Raw genomic sequence first — 16,636 nt, 5'->3', positions numbered from 1 at the left:
CTGGCAAGTGCTTACGGCCACACCACTCTGGACCCGCCCGATCTCGTCCGATCTCGGAAGCCAAACAGGGTTGGGCCTGGTTAGTACCTGGATGGGAGACCGCTTGGGAATACCAGGTGCTGTAAGTTTTCCATCTCTTCCTCCCAACCAGCAGAGGGTGTTCTTCCAAAATCTGCTTCAAAGTTCACCTAAGGTTTTTTTCTTTTTCTTTTTCTTTTTTTTTTTTTTTTTTTTTAATAAACAACTTTTGCCTCATGTAAAGTAATCAGGTAGCTTCAGAGCAATCAGAATCAAGGTGTCAATGCATAACCTTTAGCCTAATTACACCCACCTGTTACAATGAGCAGATGTTAGCAGTGTTTCTGTTCAGACTTTGTGTGTGTTTAAACCAAGGCTGATTTTGCAGAGGAGAGGTGAAATGGCATGGTTTTTGCAGCAGGTGGGTGTGTCTAGTCAGCAGGTGTGTTAATCAGGAGGACACAATGGCAAGCCTGTAGCTTTAAGCAGGAAAACCTTGAGATTGAGTGGCCAAGAGGCTTTGCTGGACACTGGCAAGTGCTTACGGCCACACCACTCTGGACCCGCCCGATCTCGTCCGATCTCGGAAGCCAAACAGGGTTGGGCCTGGTTAGTACCTGGATGGGAGACCGCTTGGGAATACCAGGTGCTGTAAGTTTTCCATCTTTTCCTCCCAACCAGCAGAGGGTGTTCTTCCAAAATCTGCTTCAAAGTTCACCTAAGGTTTTTTTTTTTTTTTTTTTAATAAACAACTTTTGCCTCATGTAAAGTAATCAGGTAGCTTCAGAGCAATCAGAATCAAGGTGTCAATGCATAACCTTTAGCCTAATTACACCCACCTGTTACAATGAGCAGATGTTAGCAGTGTTTCTGTTCAGACTTTGTGTGTGTTTAAACCAAGGCTGATTTTGCAGAGGAGAGGTGAAATGGCATGGTTTTTGCAGCAGGTGGGTGTGTCTAGTCAGCAGGTGTGTTAATCAGGAGGACACAATGGCAAGCCTGTAGCTTTAAGCAGGAAAACCTTGAGATTGAGTGGCCAAGAGGCTTTGCTGGACACTGGCAAGTGCTTACGGCCACACCACTCTGGACCCGCCCGATCTCGTCCGATCTCGGAAGCCAAACAGGGTTGGGCCTGGTTAGTACCTGGATGGGAGACCGCTTGGGAATACCAGGTGCTGTAAGTTTTCCATCTCTTCCTCCCAACCAGCAGAGGGTGTTCTTCCAAAATCTGCTTCAAAGTTCACCTAAGGTTTTTTTCTTTTTCTTTTTCTTTTTTTTTTTTTTTTTTTTTAATAAACAACTTTTGCCTCATGTAAAGTAATCAGGTAGCTTCAGAGCAATCAGAATCAAGGTGTCAATGCATAACCTTTAGCCTAATTACACCCACCTGTTACAATGAGCAGATGTTAGCAGTGTTTCTGTTCAGACTTTGTGTGTGTTTAAACCAAGGCTGATTTTGCAGAGGAGAGGTGAAATGGCATGGTTTTTGCAGCAGGTGGGTGTGTCTAGTCAGCAGGTGTGTTAATCAGGAGGACACAATGGCAAGCCTGTAGCTTTAAGCAGGAAAACCTTGAGATTGAGTGGCCAAGAGGCTTTGCTGGACACTGGCAAGTGCTTACGGCCACACCACTCTGGACCCGCCCGATCTCGTCCGATCTCGGAAGCCAAACAGGGTTGGGCCTGGTTAGTACCTGGATGGGAGACCGCTTGGGAATACCAGGTGCTGTAAGTTTTCCATCTTTTCCTCCCAACCAGCAGAGGGTGTTCTTCCAAAATCTGCTTCAAAGTTCACCTAAGGTTTTTTTTTTTTTTTTTTTAATAAACAACTTTTGCCTCATGTAAAGTAATCAGGTAGCTTCAGAGCAATCAGAATCAAGGTGTCAATGCATAACCTTTAGCCTAATTACACCCACCTGTTACAATGAGCAGATGTTAGCAGTGTTTCTGTTCAGACTTTGTGTGTGTTTAAACCAAGGCTGATTTTGCAGAGGAGAGGTGAAATGGCATGGTTTTTGCAGCAGGTGGGTGTGTCTAGTCAGCAGGTGTGTTAATCAGGAGGACACAATGGCAAGCCTGTAGCTTTAAGCAGGAAAACCTTGAGATTGAGTGGCCAAGAGGCTTTGCTGGACACTGGCAAGTGCTTACGGCCACACCACTCTGGACCCGCCCGATCTCGTCCGATCTCGGAAGCCAAACAGGGTTGGGCCTGGTTAGTACCTGGATGGGAGACCGCTTGGGAATACCAGGTGCTGTAAGTTTTCCATCTCTTCCTCCCAACCAGCAGAGGGTGTTCTTCCAAAATCTGCTTCAAAGTTCACCTAAGGTTTTTTTCTTTTTCTTTTTCTTTTTTTTTTTTTTTTTTTTTAATAAACAACTTTTGCCTCATGTAAAGTAATCAGGTAGCTTCAGAGCAATCAGAATCAAGGTGTCAATGCATAACCTTTAGCCTAATTACACCCACCTGTTACAATGAGCAGATGTTAGCAGTGTTTCTGTTCAGACTTTGTGTGTGTTTAAACCAAGGCTGATTTTGCAGAGGAGAGGTGAAATGGCATGGTTTTTGCAGCAGGTGGGTGTGTCTAGTCAGCAGGTGTGTTAATCAGGAGGACACAATGGCAAGCCTGTAGCTTTAAGCAGGAAAACCTTGAGATTGAGTGGCCAAGAGGCTTTGCTGGACACTGGCAAGTGCTTACGGCCACACCACTCTGGACCCGCCCGATCTCGTCCGATCTCGGAAGCCAAACAGGGTTGGGCCTGGTTAGTACCTGGATGGGAGACCGCTTGGGAATACCAGGTGCTGTAAGTTTTCCATCTTTTCCTCCCAACCAGCAGAGGGTGTTCTTCCAAAATCTGCTTCAAAGTTCACCTAAGGTTTTTTTTTTTTTTTTTTTAATAAACAACTTTTGCCTCATGTAAAGTAATCAGGTAGCTTCAGAGCAATCAGAATCAAGGTGTCAATGCATAACCTTTAGCCTAATTACACCCACCTGTTACAATGAGCAGATGTTAGCAGTGTTTCTGTTCAGACTTTGTGTGTGTTTAAACCAAGGCTGATTTTGCAGAGGAGAGGTGAAATGGCATGGTTTTTGCAGCAGGTGGGTGTGTCTAGTCAGCAGGTGTGTTAATCAGGAGGACACAATGGCAAGCCTGTAGCTTTAAGCAGGAAAACCTTGAGATTGAGTGGCCAAGAGGCTTTGCTGGACACTGGCAAGTGCTTACGGCCACACCACTCTGGACCCGCCCGATCTCGTCCGATCTCGGAAGCCAAACAGGGTTGGGCCTGGTTAGTACCTGGATGGGAGACCGCTTGGGAATACCAGGTGCTGTAAGTTTTCCATCTTTTCCTCCCAACCAGCAGAGGGTGTTCTTCCAAAATCTGCTTCAAAGTTCACCTAAGGTTTTTTTTTTTTTTTTTTTAATAAACAACTTTTGCCTCATGTAAAGTAATCAGGTAGCTTCAGAGCAATCAGAATCAAGGTGTCAATGCATAACCTTTAGCCTAATTACACCCACCTGTTACAATGAGCAGATGTTAGCAGTGTTTCTGTTCAGACTTTGTGTGTGTTTAAACCAAGGCTGATTTTGCAGAGGAGAGGTGAAATGGCATGGTTTTTGCAGCAGGTGGGTGTGTCTAGTCAGCAGGTGTGTTAATCAGGAGGACACAATGGCAAGCCTGTAGCTTTAAGCAGGAAAACCTTGAGATTGAGTGGCCAAGAGGCTTTGCTGGACACTGGCAAGTGCTTACGGCCACACCACTCTGGACCCGCCCGATCTCGTCCGATCTCGGAAGCCAAACAGGGTTGGGCCTGGTTAGTACCTGGATGGGAGACCGCTTGGGAATACCAGGTGCTGTAAGTTTTCCATCTTTTCCTCCCAACCAGCAGAGGGTGTTCTTCCAAAATCTGCTTCAAAGTTCACCTAAGGTTTTTTTTTTTTTTTTTTAATAAACAACTTTTGCCTCATGTAAAGTAATCAGGTAGCTTCAGAGCAATCAGAATCAAGGTGTCAATGCATAACCTTTAGCCTAATTACACCCACCTGTTACAATGAGCAGATGTTAGCAGTGTTTCTGTTCAGACTTTGTGTGTGTTTAAACCAAGGCTGATTTTGCAGAGGAGAGGTGAAATGGCATGGTTTTTGCAGCAGGTGGGTGTGTCTAGTCAGCAGGTGTGTTAATCAGGAGGACACAATGGCAAGCCTGTAGCTTTAAGCAGGAAAACCTTGAGATTGAGTGGCCAAGAGGCTTTGCTGGACACTGGCAAGTGCTTACGGCCACACCACTCTGGACCCGCCCGATCTCGTCCGATCTCGGAAGCCAAACAGGGTTGGGCCTGGTTAGTACCTGGATGGGAGACCGCTTGGGAATACCAGGTGCTGTAAGTTTTCCATCTTTTCCTCCCAACCAGCAGAGGGTGTTCTTCCAAAATCTGCTTCAAAGTTCACCTAAGGTTTTTTTTTTTTTTTTTTTTAATAAACAACTTTTGCCTCATGTAAAGTAATCAGGTAGCTTCAGAGCAATCAGAATCAAGGTGTCAATGCATAACCTTTAGCCTAATTACACCCACCTGTTACAATGAGCAGATGTTAGCAGTGTTTCTGTTCAGACTTTGTGTGTGTTTAAACCAAGGCTGATTTTGCAGAGGAGAGGTGAAATGGCATGGTTTTTGCAGCAGGTGGGTGTGTCTAGTCAGCAGGTGTGTTAATCAGGAGGACACAATGGCAAGCCTGTAGCTTTAAGCAGGAAAACCTTGAGATTGAGTGGCCAAGAGGCTTTGCTGGACACTGGCAAGTGCTTACGGCCACACCACTCTGGACCCGCCCGATCTCGTCCGATCTCGGAAGCCAAACAGGGTTGGGCCTGGTTAGTACCTGGATGGGAGACCGCTTGGGAATACCAGGTGCTGTAAGTTTTCCATCTCTTCCTCCCAACCAGCAGAGGGTGTTCTTCCAAAATCTGCTTCAAAGTTCACCTAAGGTTTTTTTCTTTTTCTTTTTCTTTTTTTTTTTTTTTTTTTTTAATAAACAACTTTTGCCTCATGTAAAGTAATCAGGTAGCTTCAGAGCAATCAGAATCAAGGTGTCAATGCATAACCTTTAGCCTAATTACACCCACCTGTTACAATGAGCAGATGTTAGCAGTGTTTCTGTTCAGACTTTGTGTGTGTTTAAACCAAGGCTGATTTTGCAGAGGAGAGGTGAAATGGCATGGTTTTTGCAGCAGGTGGGTGTGTCTAGTCAGCAGGTGTGTTAATCAGGAGGACACAATGGCAAGCCTGTAGCTTTAAGCAGGAAAACCTTGAGATTGAGTGGCCAAGAGGCTTTGCTGGACACTGGCAAGTGCTTACGGCCACACCACTCTGGACCCGCCCGATCTCGTCCGATCTCGGAAGCCAAACAGGGTTGGGCCTGGTTAGTACCTGGATGGGAGACCGCTTGGGAATACCAGGTGCTGTAAGTTTTCCATCTTTTCCTCCCAACCAGCAGAGGGTGTTCTTCCAAAATCTGCTTCAAAGTTCACCTAAGGTTTTTTTTTTTTTTTTTTTAATAAACAACTTTTGCCTCATGTAAAGTAATCAGGTAGCTTCAGAGCAATCAGAATCAAGGTGTCAATGCATAACCTTTAGCCTAATTACACCCACCTGTTACAATGAGCAGATGTTAGCAGTGTTTCTGTTCAGACTTTGTGTGTGTTTAAACCAAGGCTGATTTTGCAGAGGAGAGGTGAAATGGCATGGTTTTTGCAGCAGGTGGGTGTGTCTAGTCAGCAGGTGTGTTAATCAGGAGGACACAATGGCAAGCCTGTAGCTTTAAGCAGGAAAACCTTGAGATTGAGTGGCCAAGAGGCTTTGCTGGACACTGGCAAGTGCTTACGGCCACACCACTCTGGACCCGCCCGATCTCGTCCGATCTCGGAAGCCAAACAGGGTTGGGCCTGGTTAGTACCTGGATGGGAGACCGCTTGGGAATACCAGGTGCTGTAAGTTTTCCATCTCTTCCTCCCAACCAGCAGAGGGTGTTCTTCCAAAATCTGCTTCAAAGTTCACCTAAGGTTTTTTTCTTTTTCTTTTTCTTTTTTTTTTTTTTTTTTTTTAATAAACAACTTTTGCCTCATGTAAAGTAATCAGGTAGCTTCAGAGCAATCAGAATCAAGGTGTCAATGCATAACCTTTAGCCTAATTACACCCACCTGTTACAATGAGCAGATGTTAGCAGTGTTTCTGTTCAGACTTTGTGTGTGTTTAAACCAAGGCTGATTTTGCAGAGGAGAGGTGAAATGGCATGGTTTTTGCAGCAGGTGGGTGTGTCTAGTCAGCAGGTGTGTTAATCAGGAGGACACAATGGCAAGCCTGTAGCTTTAAGCAGGAAAACCTTGAGATTGAGTGGCCAAGAGGCTTTGCTGGACACTGGCAAGTGCTTACGGCCACACCACTCTGGACCCGCCCGATCTCGTCCGATCTCGGAAGCCAAACAGGGTTGGGCCTGGTTAGTACCTGGATGGGAGACCGCTTGGGAATACCAGGTGCTGTAAGTTTTCCATCTTTTCCTCCCAACCAGCAGAGGGTGTTCTTCCAAAATCTGCTTCAAAGTTCACCTAAGGTTTTTTTTTTTTTTTTTTTAATAAACAACTTTTGCCTCATGTAAAGTAATCAGGTAGCTTCAGAGCAATCAGAATCAAGGTGTCAATGCATAACCTTTAGCCTAATTACACCCACCTGTTACAATGAGCAGATGTTAGCAGTGTTTCTGTTCAGACTTTGTGTGTGTTTAAACCAAGGCTGATTTTGCAGAGGAGAGGTGAAATGGCATGGTTTTTGCAGCAGGTGGGTGTGTCTAGTCAGCAGGTGTGTTAATCAGGAGGACACAATGGCAAGCCTGTAGCTTTAAGCAGGAAAACCTTGAGATTGAGTGGCCAAGAGGCTTTGCTGGACACTGGCAAGTGCTTACGGCCACACCACTCTGGACCCGCCCGATCTCGTCCGATCTCGGAAGCCAAACAGGGTTGGGCCTGGTTAGTACCTGGATGGGAGACCGCTTGGGAATACCAGGTGCTGTAAGTTTTCCATCTTTTCCTCCCAACCAGCAGAGGGTGTTCTTCCAAAATCTGCTTCAAAGTTCACCTAAGGTTTTTTTTTTTTTTTTTTTAATAAACAACTTTTGCCTCATGTAAAGTAATCAGGTAGCTTCAGAGCAATCAGAATCAAGGTGTCAATGCATAACCTTTAGCCTAATTACACCCACCTGTTACAATGAGCAGATGTTAGCAGTGTTTCTGTTCAGACTTTGTGTGTGTTTAAACCAAGGCTGATTTTGCAGAGGAGAGGTGAAATGGCATGGTTTTTGCAGCAGGTGGGTGTGTCTAGTCAGCAGGTGTGTTAATCAGGAGGACACAATGGCAAGCCTGTAGCTTTAAGCAGGAAAACCTTGAGATTGAGTGGCCAAGAGGCTTTGCTGGACACTGGCAAGTGCTTACGGCCACACCACTCTGGACCCGCCCGATCTCGTCCGATCTCGGAAGCCAAACAGGGTTGGGCCTGGTTAGTACCTGGATGGGAGACCGCTTGGGAATACCAGGTGCTGTAAGTTTTCCATCTTTTCCTCCCAACCAGCAGAGGGTGTTCTTCCAAAATCTGCTTCAAAGTTCACCTAAGGTTTTTTTTTTTTTTTTTTAATAAACGACTTTTGCCTCATGTAAAGTAATCAGGTAGCTTCAGAGCAATCAGAATCAAGGTGTCAATGCATAACCTTTAGCCTAATTACACCCACCTGTTACAATGAGCAGATGTTAGCAGTGTTTCTGTTCAGACTTTGTGTGTGTTTAAACCAAGGCTGATTTTGCAGAGGAGAGGTGAAATGGCATGGTTTTTGCAGCAGGTGGGTGTGTCTAGTCAGCAGGTGTGTTAATCAGGAGGACACAATGGCAAGCCTGTAGCTTTAAGCAGGAAAACCTTGAGATTGAGTGGCCAAGAGGCTTTGCTGGACACTGGCAAGTGCTTACGGCCACACCACTCTGGACCCGCCCGATCTCGTCCGATCTCGGAAGCCAAACAGGGTTGGGCCTGGTTAGTACCTGGATGGGAGACCGCTTGGGAATACCAGGTGCTGTAAGTTTTCCATCTTTTCCTCCCAACCAGCAGAGGGTGTTCTTCCAAAATCTGCTTCAAAGTTCACCTAAGGTTTTTTTTTTTTTTTTTTTAATAAACAACTTTTGCCTCATGTAAAGTAATCAGGTAGCTTCAGAGCAATCAGAATCAAGGTGTCAATGCATAACCTTTAGCCTAATTACACCCACCTGTTACAATGAGCAGATGTTAGCAGTGTTTCTGTTCAGACTTTGTGTGTGTTTAAACCAAGGCTGATTTTGCAGAGGAGAGGTGAAATGGCATGGTTTTTGCAGCAGGTGGGTGTGTCTAGTCAGCAGGTGTGTTAATCAGGAGGACACAATGGCAAGCCTGTAGCTTTAAGCAGGAAAACCTTGAGATTGAGTGGCCAAGAGGCTTTGCTGGACACTGGCAAGTGCTTACGGCCACACCACTCTGGACCCGCCCGATCTCGTCCGATCTCGGAAGCCAAACAGGGTTGGGCCTGGTTAGTACCTGGATGGGAGACCGCTTGGGAATACCAGGTGCTGTAAGTTTTCCATCTTTTCCTCCCAACCAGCAGAGGGTGTTCTTCCAAAATCTGCTTCAAAGTTCACCTAAGGTTTTTTTTTTTTTTTTTTTAATAAACAACTTTTGCCTCATGTAAAGTAATCAGGTAGCTTCAGAGCAATCAGAATCAAGGTGTCAATGCATAACCTTTAGCCTAATTACACCCACCTGTTACAATGAGCAGATGTTAGCAGTGTTTCTGTTCAGACTTTGTGTGTGTTTAAACCAAGGCTGATTTTGCAGAGGAGAGGTGAAATGGCATGGTTTTTGCAGCAGGTGGGTGTGTCTAGTCAGCAGGTGTGTTAATCAGGAGGACACAATGGCAAGCCTGTAGCTTTAAGCAGGAAAACCTTGAGATTGAGTGGCCAAGAGGCTTTGCTGGACACTGGCAAGTGCTTACGGCCACACCACTCTGGACCCGCCCGATCTCGTCCGATCTCGGAAGCCAAACAGGGTTGGGCCTGGTTAGTACCTGGATGGGAGACCGCTTGGGAATACCAGGTGCTGTAAGTTTTCCATCTTTTCCTCCCAACCAGCAGAGGGTGTTCTTCCAAAATCTGCTTCAAAGTTCACCTAAGGTTTTTTTTTTTTTTTTTTTAATAAACAACTTTTGCCTCATGTAAAGTAATCAGGTAGCTTCAGAGCAATCAGAATCAAGGTGTCAATGCATAACCTTTAGCCTAATTACACCCACCTGTTACAATGAGCAGATGTTAGCAGTGTTTCTGTTCAGACTTTGTGTGTGTTTAAACCAAGGCTGATTTTGCAGAGGAGAGGTGAAATGGCATGGTTTTTGCAGCAGGTGGGTGTGTCTAGTCAGCAGGTGTGTTAATCAGGAGGACACAATGGCAAGCCTGTAGCTTTAAGCAGGAAAACCTTGAGATTGAGTGGCCAAGAGGCTTTGCTGGACACTGGCAAGTGCTTACGGCCACACCACTCTGGACCCGCCCGATCTCGTCCGATCTCGGAAGCCAAACAGGGTTGGGCCTGGTTAGTACCTGGATGGGAGACCGCTTGGGAATACCAGGTGCTGTAAGTTTTCCATCTCTTCCTCCCAACCAGCAGAGGGTGTTCTTCCAAAATCTGCTTCAAAGTTCACCTAAGGTTTTTTTCTTTTTCTTTTTCTTTTTTTTTTTTTTTTTTTTTAATAAACAACTTTTGCCTCATGTAAAGTAATCAGGTAGCTTCAGAGCAATCAGAATCAAGGTGTCAATGCATAACCTTTAGCCTAATTACACCCACCTGTTACAATGAGCAGATGTTAGCAGTGTTTCTGTTCAGACTTTGTGTGTGTTTAAACCAAGGCTGATTTTGCAGAGGAGAGGTGAAATGGCATGGTTTTTGCAGCAGGTGGGTGTGTCTAGTCAGCAGGTGTGTTAATCAGGAGGACACAATGGCAAGCCTGTAGCTTTAAGCAGGAAAACCTTGAGATTGAGTGGCCAAGAGGCTTTGCTGGACACTGGCAAGTGCTTACGGCCACACCACTCTGGACCCGCCCGATCTCGTCCGATCTCGGAAGCCAAACAGGGTTGGGCCTGGTTAGTACCTGGATGGGAGACCGCTTGGGAATACCAGGTGCTGTAAGTTTTCCATCTTTTCCTCCCAACCAGCAGAGGGTGTTCTTCCAAAATCTGCTTCAAAGTTCACCTAAGGTTTTTTTTTTTTTTTTTTTAATAAACAACTTTTGCCTCATGTAAAGTAATCAGGTAGCTTCAGAGCAATCAGAATCAAGGTGTCAATGCATAACCTTTAGCCTAATTACACCCACCTGTTACAATGAGCAGATGTTAGCAGTGTTTCTGTTCAGACTTTGTGTGTGTTTAAACCAAGGCTGATTTTGCAGAGGAGAGGTGAAATGGCATGGTTTTTGCAGCAGGTGGGTGTGTCTAGTCAGCAGGTGTGTTAATCAGGAGGACACAATGGCAAGCCTGTAGCTTTAAGCAGGAAAACCTTGAGATTGAGTGGCCAAGAGGCTTTGCTGGACACTGGCAAGTGCTTACGGCCACACCACTCTGGACCCGCCCGATCTCGTCCGATCTCGGAAGCCAAACAGGGTTGGGCCTGGTTAGTACCTGGATGGGAGACCGCTTGGGAATACCAGGTGCTGTAAGTTTTCCATCTTTTCCTCCCAACCAGCAGAGGGTGTTCTTCCAAAATCTGCTTCAAAGTTCACCTAAGGTTTTTTTTGTTTTTTTTTTAATAAACAACTTTTGCCTCATGTAAAGTAATCAGGTAGCTTCAGAGCAATCAGAATCAAGGTGTCAATGCATAACCTTTAGCCTAATTACACCCACCTGTTACAATGAGCAGATGTTAGCAGTGTTTCTGTTCAGACTTTGTGTGTGTTTAAACCAAGGCTGATTTTGCAGAGGAGAGGTGAAATGGCATGGTTTTTGCAGCAGGTGGGTGTGTCTAGTCAGCAGGTGTGTTAATCAGGAGGACACAATGGCAAGCCTGTAGCTTTAAGCAGGAAAACCTTGAGATTGAGTGGCCAAGAGGCTTTGCTGGACACTGGCAAGTGCTTACGGCCACACCACTCTGGACCCGCCCGATCTCGTCCGATCTCGGAAGCCAAACAGGGTTGGGCCTGGTTAGTACCTGGATGGGAGACCGCTTGGGAATACCAGGTGCTGTAAGTTTTCCATCTTTTCCTCCCAACCAGCAGAGGGTGTTCTTCCAAAATCTGCTTCAAAGTTCACCTAAGGTTTTTTTTTTTTTTTTTTAATAAACGACTTTTGCCTCATGTAAAGTAATCAGGTAGCTTCAGAGCAATCAGAATCAAGGTGTCAATGCATAACCTTTAGCCTAATTACACCCACCTGTTACAATGAGCAGATGTTAGCAGTGTTTCTGTTCAGACTTTGTGTGTGTTTAAACCAAGGCTGATTTTGCAGAGGAGAGGTGAAATGGCATGGTTTTTGCAGCAGGTGGGTGTGTCTAGTCAGCAGGTGTGTTAATCAGGAGGACACAATGGCAAGCCTGTAGCTTTAAGCAGGAAAACCTTGAGATTGAGTGGCCAAGAGGCTTTGCTGGACACTGGCAAGTGCTTACGGCCACACCACTCTGGACCCGCCCGATCTCGTCCGATCTCGGAAGCCAAACAGGGTTGGGCCTGGTTAGTACCTGGATGGGAGACCGCTTGGGAATACCAGGTGCTGTAAGTTTTCCATCTTTTCCTCCCAACCAGCAGAGGGTGTTCTTCCAAAATCTGCTTCAAAGTTCACCTAAGGTTTTTTTTTTTTTTTTTTTAATAAACAACTTTTGCCTCATGTAAAGTAATCAGGTAGCTTCAGAGCAATCAGAATCAAGGTGTCAATGCATAACCTTTAGCCTAATTACACCCACCTGTTACAATGAGCAGATGTTAGCAGTGTTTCTGTTCAGACTTTGTGTGTGTTTAAACCAAGGCTGATTTTGCAGAGGAGAGGTGAAATGGCATGGTTTTTGCAGCAGGTGGGTGTGTCTAGTCAGCAGGTGTGTTAATCAGGAGGACACAATGGCAAGCCTGTAGCTTTAAGCAGGAAAACCTTGAGATTGAGTGGCCAAGAGGCTTTGCTGGACACTGGCAAGTGCTTACGGCCACACCACTCTGGACCCGCCCGATCTCGTCCGATCTCGGAAGCCAAACAGGGTTGGGCCTGGTTAGTACCTGGATGGGAGACCGCTTGGGAATACCAGGTGCTGTAAGTTTTCCATCTTTTCCTCCCAACCAGCAGAGGGTGTTCTTCCAAAATCTGCTTCAAAGTTCACCTAAGGTTTTTTTTTTTTTTTTTTTAATAAACAACTTTTGCCTCATGTAAAGTAATCAGGTAGCTTCAGAGCAATCAGAATCAAGGTGTCAATGCATAACCTTTAGCCTAATTACACCCACCTGTTACAATGAGCAGATGTTAGCAGTGTTTCTGTTCAGACTTTGTGTGTGTTTAAACCAAGGCTGATTTTGCAGAGGAGAGGTGAAATGGCATGGTTTTTGCAGCAGGTGGGTGTGTCTAGTCAGCAGGTGTGTTAATCAGGAGGACACAATGGCAAGCCTGTAGCTTTAAGCAGGAAAACCTTGAGATTGAGTGGCCAAGAGGCTTTGCTGGACACTGGCAAGTGCTTACGGCCACACCACTCTGGACCCGCCCGATCTCGTCCGATCTCGGAAGCCAAACAGGGTTGGGCCTGGTTAGTACCTGGATGGGAGACCGCTTGGGAATACCAGGTGCTGTAAGTTTTCCATCTTTTCCTCCCAACCAGCAGAGGGTGTTCTTCCAAAATCTGCTTCAAAGTTCACCTAAGGTTTTTTTTTTTTTTTTTTTAATAAACAACTTTTGCCTCATGTAAAGTAATCAGGTAGCTTCAGAGCAATCAGAATCAAGGTGTCAATGCATAACCTTTAGCCTAATTACACCCACCTGTTACAATGAGCAGATGTTAGCAGTGTTTCTGTTCAGACTTTGTGTGTGTTTAAACCAAGGCTGATTTTGCAGAGGAGAGGTGAAATGGCATGGTTTTTGCAGCAGGTGGGTGTGTCTAGTCAGCAGGTGTGTTAATCAGGAGGACACAATGGCAAGCCTGTAGCTTTAAGCAGGAAAACCTTGAGATTGAGTGGCCAAGAGGCTTTGCTGGACACTGGCAAGTGCTTACGGCCACACCACTCTGGACCCGCCCGATCTCGTCCGATCTCGGAAGCCAAACAGGGTTGGGCCTGGTTAGTACCTGGATGGGAGACCGCTTGGGAATACCAGGTGCTGTAAGTTTTCCATCTCTTCCTCCCAACCAGCAGAGGGTGTTCTTCCAAAATCTGCTTCAAAGTTCACCTAAGGTTTTTTTCTTTTTCTTTTTCTTTTTTTTTTTTTTTTTTTTTAATAAACAACTTTTGCCTCATGTAAAGTAATCAGGTAGCTTCAGAGCAATCAGAATCAAGGTGTCAATGCATAACCTTTAGCCTAATTACACCCACCTGTTACAATGAGCAGATGTTAGCAGTGTTTCTGTTCAGACTTTGTGTGTGTTTAAACCAAGGCTGATTTTGCAGAGGAGAGGTGAAATGGCATGGTTTTTGCAGCAGGTGGGTGTGTCTAGTCAGCAGGTGTGTTAATCAGGAGGACACAATGGCAAGCCTGTAGCTTTAAGCAGGAAAACCTTGAGATTGAGTGGCCAAGAGGCTTTGCTGGACACTGGCAAGTGCTTACGGCCACACCACTCTGGACCCGCCCGATCTCGTCCGATCTCGGAAGCCAAACAGGGTTGGGCCTGGTTAGTACCTGGATGGGAGACCGCTTGGGAATACCAGGTGCTGTAAGTTTTCCATCTTTTCCTCCCAACCAGCAGAGGGTGTTCTTCCAAAATCTGCTTCAAAGTTCACCTAAGGTTTTTTTTTTTTTTTTTTTAATAAACAACTTTTGCCTCATGTAAAGTAATCAGGTAGCTTCAGAGCAATCAGAATCAAGGTGTCAATGCATAACCTTTAGCCTAATTACACCCACCTGTTACAATGAGCAGATGTTAGCAGTGTTTCTGTTCAGACTTTGTGTGTGTTTAAACCAAGGCTGATTTTGCAGAGGAGAGGTGAAATGGCATGGTTTTTGCAGCAGGTGGGTGTGTCTAGTCAGCAGGTGTGTTAATCAGGAGGACACAATGGCAAGCCTGTAGCTTTAAGCAGGAAAACCTTGAGATTGAGTGGCCAAGAGGCTTTGCTGGACACTGGCAAGTGCTTACGGCCACACCACTCTGGACCCGCCCGATCTCGTCCGATCTCGGAAGCCAAACAGGGTTGGGCCTGGTTAGTACCTGGATGGGAGACCGCTTGGGAATACCAGGTGCTGTAAGTTTTCCATCTTTTCCTCCCAACCAGCAGAGGGTGTTCTTCCAAAATCTGCTTCAAAGTTCACCTAAGGTTTTTTTTTTTTTTTTTTTAATAAACAACTTTTGCCTCATGTAAAGTAATCAGGTAGCTTCAGAGCAATCAGAATCAAGGTGTCAATGCATAACCTTTAGCCTAATTACACCCACCTGTTACAATGAGCAGATGTTAGCAGTGTTTCTGTTCAGACTTTGTGTGTGTTTAAACCAAGGCTGATTTTGCAGAGGAGAGGTGAAATGGCATGGTTTTTGCAGCAGGTGGGTGTGTCTAGTCAGCAGGTGTGTTAATCAGGAGGACACAATGGCAAGCCTGTAGCTTTAAGCAGGAAAACCTTGAGATTGAGTGGCCAAGAGGCTTTGCTGGACACTGGCAAGTGCTTACGGCCACACCACTCTGGACCCGCCCGATCTCGTCCGATCTCGGAAGCCAAACAGGGTTGGGCCTGGTTAGTACCTGGATGGGAGACCGCTTGGGAATACCAGGTGCTGTAAGTTTTCCATCTTTTCCTCCCAACCAGCAGAGGGTGTTCTTCCAAAATCTGCTTCAAAGTTCACCTAAGGTTTTTTTTTTTTTTTTTTAATAAACAACTTTTGCCTCATGTAAAGTAATCAGGTAGCTTCAGAGCAATCAGAATCAAGGTGTCAATGCATAACCTTTAGCCTAATTACACCCACCTGTTACAATGAGCAGATGTTAGCAGTGTTTCTGTTCAGACTTTGTGTGTGTTTAAACCAAGGCTGATTTTGCAGAGGAGAGGTGAAATGGCATGGTTTTTGCAGCAGGTGGGTGTGTCTAGTCAGCAGGTGTGTTAATCAGGAGGACACAATGGCAAGCCTGTAGCTTTAAGCAGGAAAACCTTGAGATTGAGTGGCCAAGAGGCTTTGCTGGACACTGGCAAGTGCTTACGGCCACACCACTCTGGACCCGCCCGATCTCGTCCGATCTCGGAAGCCAAACAGGGTTGGGCCTGGTTAGTACCTGGATGGGAGACCGCTTGGGAATACCAGGTGCTGTAAGTTTTCCATCTTTTCCTCCCAACCAGCAGAGGGTGTTCTTCCAAAATCTGCTTCAAAGTTCACCTAAGGTTTTTTTTTTTTTTTTTTTAATAAACAACTTTTGCCTCATGTAAAGTAATCAGGTAGCTTCAGAGCAATCAGAATCAAGGTGTCAATGCATAACCTTTAGCCTAATTACACCCACCTGTTACAATGAGCAGATGTTAGCAGTGTTTCTGTTCAGACTTTGTGTGTGTTTAAACCAAGGCTGATTTTGCAGAGGAGAGGTGAAATGGCATGGTTTTTGCAGCAGGTGGGTGTGTCTAGTCAGCAGGTGTGTTAATCAGGAGGACACAATGGCAAGCCTGTAGCTTTAAGCAGGAAAACCTTGAGATTGAGTGGCCAAGAGGCTTTGCTGGACACTGGCAAGTGCTTACGGCCACACCACTCTGGACCCGCCCGATCTCGTCCGATCTCGGAAGCCAAACAGGGTTGGGCCTGGTTAGTACCTGGATGGGAGACCGCTTGGGAATACCAGGTGCTGTAAGTTTTCCATCTTTTCCTCCCAACCAGCAGAGGGTGTTCTTCCAAAATCTGCTTCAAAGTTCACCTAAGGTTTTTTTTTTTTTTTTTTTAATAAACAACTTTTGCCTCATGTAAAGTAATCAGGTAGCTTCAGAGCAATCAGAATCAAGGTGTCAATGCATAACCTTTAGCCTAATTACACCCACCTGTTACAATGAGCAGATGTTAGCAGTGTTTCTGTTCAGACTTTGTGTGTGTTTAAACCAAGGCTGATTTTGCAGAGGAGAGGTGAAATGGCATGGTTTTTGCAGCAGGTGGGTGTGTCTAGTCAGCAGGTGTGTTAATCAGGAGGACACAATGGCAAGCCTGTAGCTTTAAGCAGGAAAACCTTGAGATTGAGTGGCCAAGAGGCTTTGCTGGACACTGGCAAGTGCTTACGGCCACACCACTCTGGACCCGCCCGATCTCGTCCGATCTCGGAAGCCAAACAGGGTTGGGCCTGGTTAGTACCTGGATGGGAGACCGCTTGGGAATACCAGGTGCTGTAAGTTTTCCATCTTTTCCTCCCAACCAGCAGAGGGTGTTCTTCCAAAATCTGCTTC

The 16,636-nt window shown here is 45.7% G+C and overlaps 1 protein-coding gene and 32 non-coding genes across 33 annotated transcripts in view; all 33 read left to right on the top strand.

Annotated features, from left to right (window-relative positions):
• Nucleotides 1-16,636, top strand: part of LOC144984559 (uncharacterized) — a 402,969-nt gene that overhangs the window by 168,817 nt on the left and 217,516 nt on the right. The gene's annotated exons all lie outside the window — the stretch shown is intronic.
• Nucleotides 10-128, top strand: LOC144985622 (5S ribosomal RNA). Its single transcript, XR_013649451.1, has one exon. It is a non-coding gene; the product is annotated as a 5S ribosomal RNA (ribosomal RNA).
• On the top strand, nucleotides 558-676 carry LOC144985621 (5S ribosomal RNA). Its single transcript, XR_013649450.1, has one exon. It is a non-coding gene; the product is annotated as a 5S ribosomal RNA (ribosomal RNA).
• LOC144985620 (5S ribosomal RNA) lies at nucleotides 1,084-1,202 on the top strand. The gene has a single exon (XR_013649449.1). It is a non-coding gene; the product is annotated as a 5S ribosomal RNA (ribosomal RNA).
• On the top strand, nucleotides 1,632-1,750 carry LOC144985619 (5S ribosomal RNA). Its single transcript, XR_013649448.1, has one exon. It is a non-coding gene; the product is annotated as a 5S ribosomal RNA (ribosomal RNA).
• LOC144985618 (5S ribosomal RNA) lies at nucleotides 2,158-2,276 on the top strand. Its single transcript, XR_013649447.1, has one exon. It is a non-coding gene; the product is annotated as a 5S ribosomal RNA (ribosomal RNA).
• Nucleotides 2,706-2,824, top strand: LOC144985617 (5S ribosomal RNA). Its single transcript, XR_013649446.1, has one exon. It is a non-coding gene; the product is annotated as a 5S ribosomal RNA (ribosomal RNA).
• On the top strand, nucleotides 3,232-3,350 carry LOC144985615 (5S ribosomal RNA). The gene has a single exon (XR_013649444.1). It is a non-coding gene; the product is annotated as a 5S ribosomal RNA (ribosomal RNA).
• LOC144985614 (5S ribosomal RNA) lies at nucleotides 3,758-3,876 on the top strand. The gene has a single exon (XR_013649443.1). It is a non-coding gene; the product is annotated as a 5S ribosomal RNA (ribosomal RNA).
• LOC144985613 (5S ribosomal RNA) lies at nucleotides 4,283-4,401 on the top strand. Its single transcript, XR_013649442.1, has one exon. It is a non-coding gene; the product is annotated as a 5S ribosomal RNA (ribosomal RNA).
• LOC144985612 (5S ribosomal RNA) lies at nucleotides 4,810-4,928 on the top strand. Its single transcript, XR_013649441.1, has one exon. It is a non-coding gene; the product is annotated as a 5S ribosomal RNA (ribosomal RNA).
• Nucleotides 5,358-5,476, top strand: LOC144985611 (5S ribosomal RNA). Its single transcript, XR_013649440.1, has one exon. It is a non-coding gene; the product is annotated as a 5S ribosomal RNA (ribosomal RNA).
• LOC144985610 (5S ribosomal RNA) lies at nucleotides 5,884-6,002 on the top strand. Its single transcript, XR_013649439.1, has one exon. It is a non-coding gene; the product is annotated as a 5S ribosomal RNA (ribosomal RNA).
• LOC144985609 (5S ribosomal RNA) lies at nucleotides 6,432-6,550 on the top strand. Its single transcript, XR_013649438.1, has one exon. It is a non-coding gene; the product is annotated as a 5S ribosomal RNA (ribosomal RNA).
• On the top strand, nucleotides 6,958-7,076 carry LOC144985608 (5S ribosomal RNA). The gene has a single exon (XR_013649437.1). It is a non-coding gene; the product is annotated as a 5S ribosomal RNA (ribosomal RNA).
• LOC144985607 (5S ribosomal RNA) lies at nucleotides 7,484-7,602 on the top strand. Its single transcript, XR_013649436.1, has one exon. It is a non-coding gene; the product is annotated as a 5S ribosomal RNA (ribosomal RNA).
• Nucleotides 8,009-8,127, top strand: LOC144985606 (5S ribosomal RNA). The gene has a single exon (XR_013649435.1). It is a non-coding gene; the product is annotated as a 5S ribosomal RNA (ribosomal RNA).
• On the top strand, nucleotides 8,535-8,653 carry LOC144985604 (5S ribosomal RNA). Its single transcript, XR_013649433.1, has one exon. It is a non-coding gene; the product is annotated as a 5S ribosomal RNA (ribosomal RNA).
• Nucleotides 9,061-9,179, top strand: LOC144985603 (5S ribosomal RNA). Its single transcript, XR_013649432.1, has one exon. It is a non-coding gene; the product is annotated as a 5S ribosomal RNA (ribosomal RNA).
• On the top strand, nucleotides 9,587-9,705 carry LOC144985602 (5S ribosomal RNA). The gene has a single exon (XR_013649431.1). It is a non-coding gene; the product is annotated as a 5S ribosomal RNA (ribosomal RNA).
• On the top strand, nucleotides 10,135-10,253 carry LOC144985601 (5S ribosomal RNA). Its single transcript, XR_013649430.1, has one exon. It is a non-coding gene; the product is annotated as a 5S ribosomal RNA (ribosomal RNA).
• On the top strand, nucleotides 10,661-10,779 carry LOC144985600 (5S ribosomal RNA). The gene has a single exon (XR_013649429.1). It is a non-coding gene; the product is annotated as a 5S ribosomal RNA (ribosomal RNA).
• Nucleotides 11,187-11,305, top strand: LOC144985598 (5S ribosomal RNA). The gene has a single exon (XR_013649427.1). It is a non-coding gene; the product is annotated as a 5S ribosomal RNA (ribosomal RNA).
• LOC144985597 (5S ribosomal RNA) lies at nucleotides 11,712-11,830 on the top strand. Its single transcript, XR_013649426.1, has one exon. It is a non-coding gene; the product is annotated as a 5S ribosomal RNA (ribosomal RNA).
• Nucleotides 12,238-12,356, top strand: LOC144985596 (5S ribosomal RNA). The gene has a single exon (XR_013649425.1). It is a non-coding gene; the product is annotated as a 5S ribosomal RNA (ribosomal RNA).
• On the top strand, nucleotides 12,764-12,882 carry LOC144985595 (5S ribosomal RNA). The gene has a single exon (XR_013649424.1). It is a non-coding gene; the product is annotated as a 5S ribosomal RNA (ribosomal RNA).
• LOC144985594 (5S ribosomal RNA) lies at nucleotides 13,290-13,408 on the top strand. The gene has a single exon (XR_013649423.1). It is a non-coding gene; the product is annotated as a 5S ribosomal RNA (ribosomal RNA).
• On the top strand, nucleotides 13,838-13,956 carry LOC144985592 (5S ribosomal RNA). Its single transcript, XR_013649421.1, has one exon. It is a non-coding gene; the product is annotated as a 5S ribosomal RNA (ribosomal RNA).
• LOC144985591 (5S ribosomal RNA) lies at nucleotides 14,364-14,482 on the top strand. Its single transcript, XR_013649420.1, has one exon. It is a non-coding gene; the product is annotated as a 5S ribosomal RNA (ribosomal RNA).
• On the top strand, nucleotides 14,890-15,008 carry LOC144985590 (5S ribosomal RNA). The gene has a single exon (XR_013649419.1). It is a non-coding gene; the product is annotated as a 5S ribosomal RNA (ribosomal RNA).
• On the top strand, nucleotides 15,415-15,533 carry LOC144985589 (5S ribosomal RNA). The gene has a single exon (XR_013649418.1). It is a non-coding gene; the product is annotated as a 5S ribosomal RNA (ribosomal RNA).
• LOC144985588 (5S ribosomal RNA) lies at nucleotides 15,941-16,059 on the top strand. Its single transcript, XR_013649417.1, has one exon. It is a non-coding gene; the product is annotated as a 5S ribosomal RNA (ribosomal RNA).
• LOC144985587 (5S ribosomal RNA) lies at nucleotides 16,467-16,585 on the top strand. The gene has a single exon (XR_013649416.1). It is a non-coding gene; the product is annotated as a 5S ribosomal RNA (ribosomal RNA).

Source organism: Oryzias latipes, chromosome 16 (assembly GCF_053564925.1).
Source record: "Oryzias latipes strain Hd-rR chromosome 16, Olatipes_Hd-rR_3.1".
NCBI classification, from domain to species: Eukaryota; Metazoa; Chordata; class Actinopteri; order Beloniformes; family Adrianichthyidae; genus Oryzias; species Oryzias latipes.
Note: the sequence above shows the minus strand (reverse complement) of the source record. Positions and strands in the feature narration are given on the sequence as shown.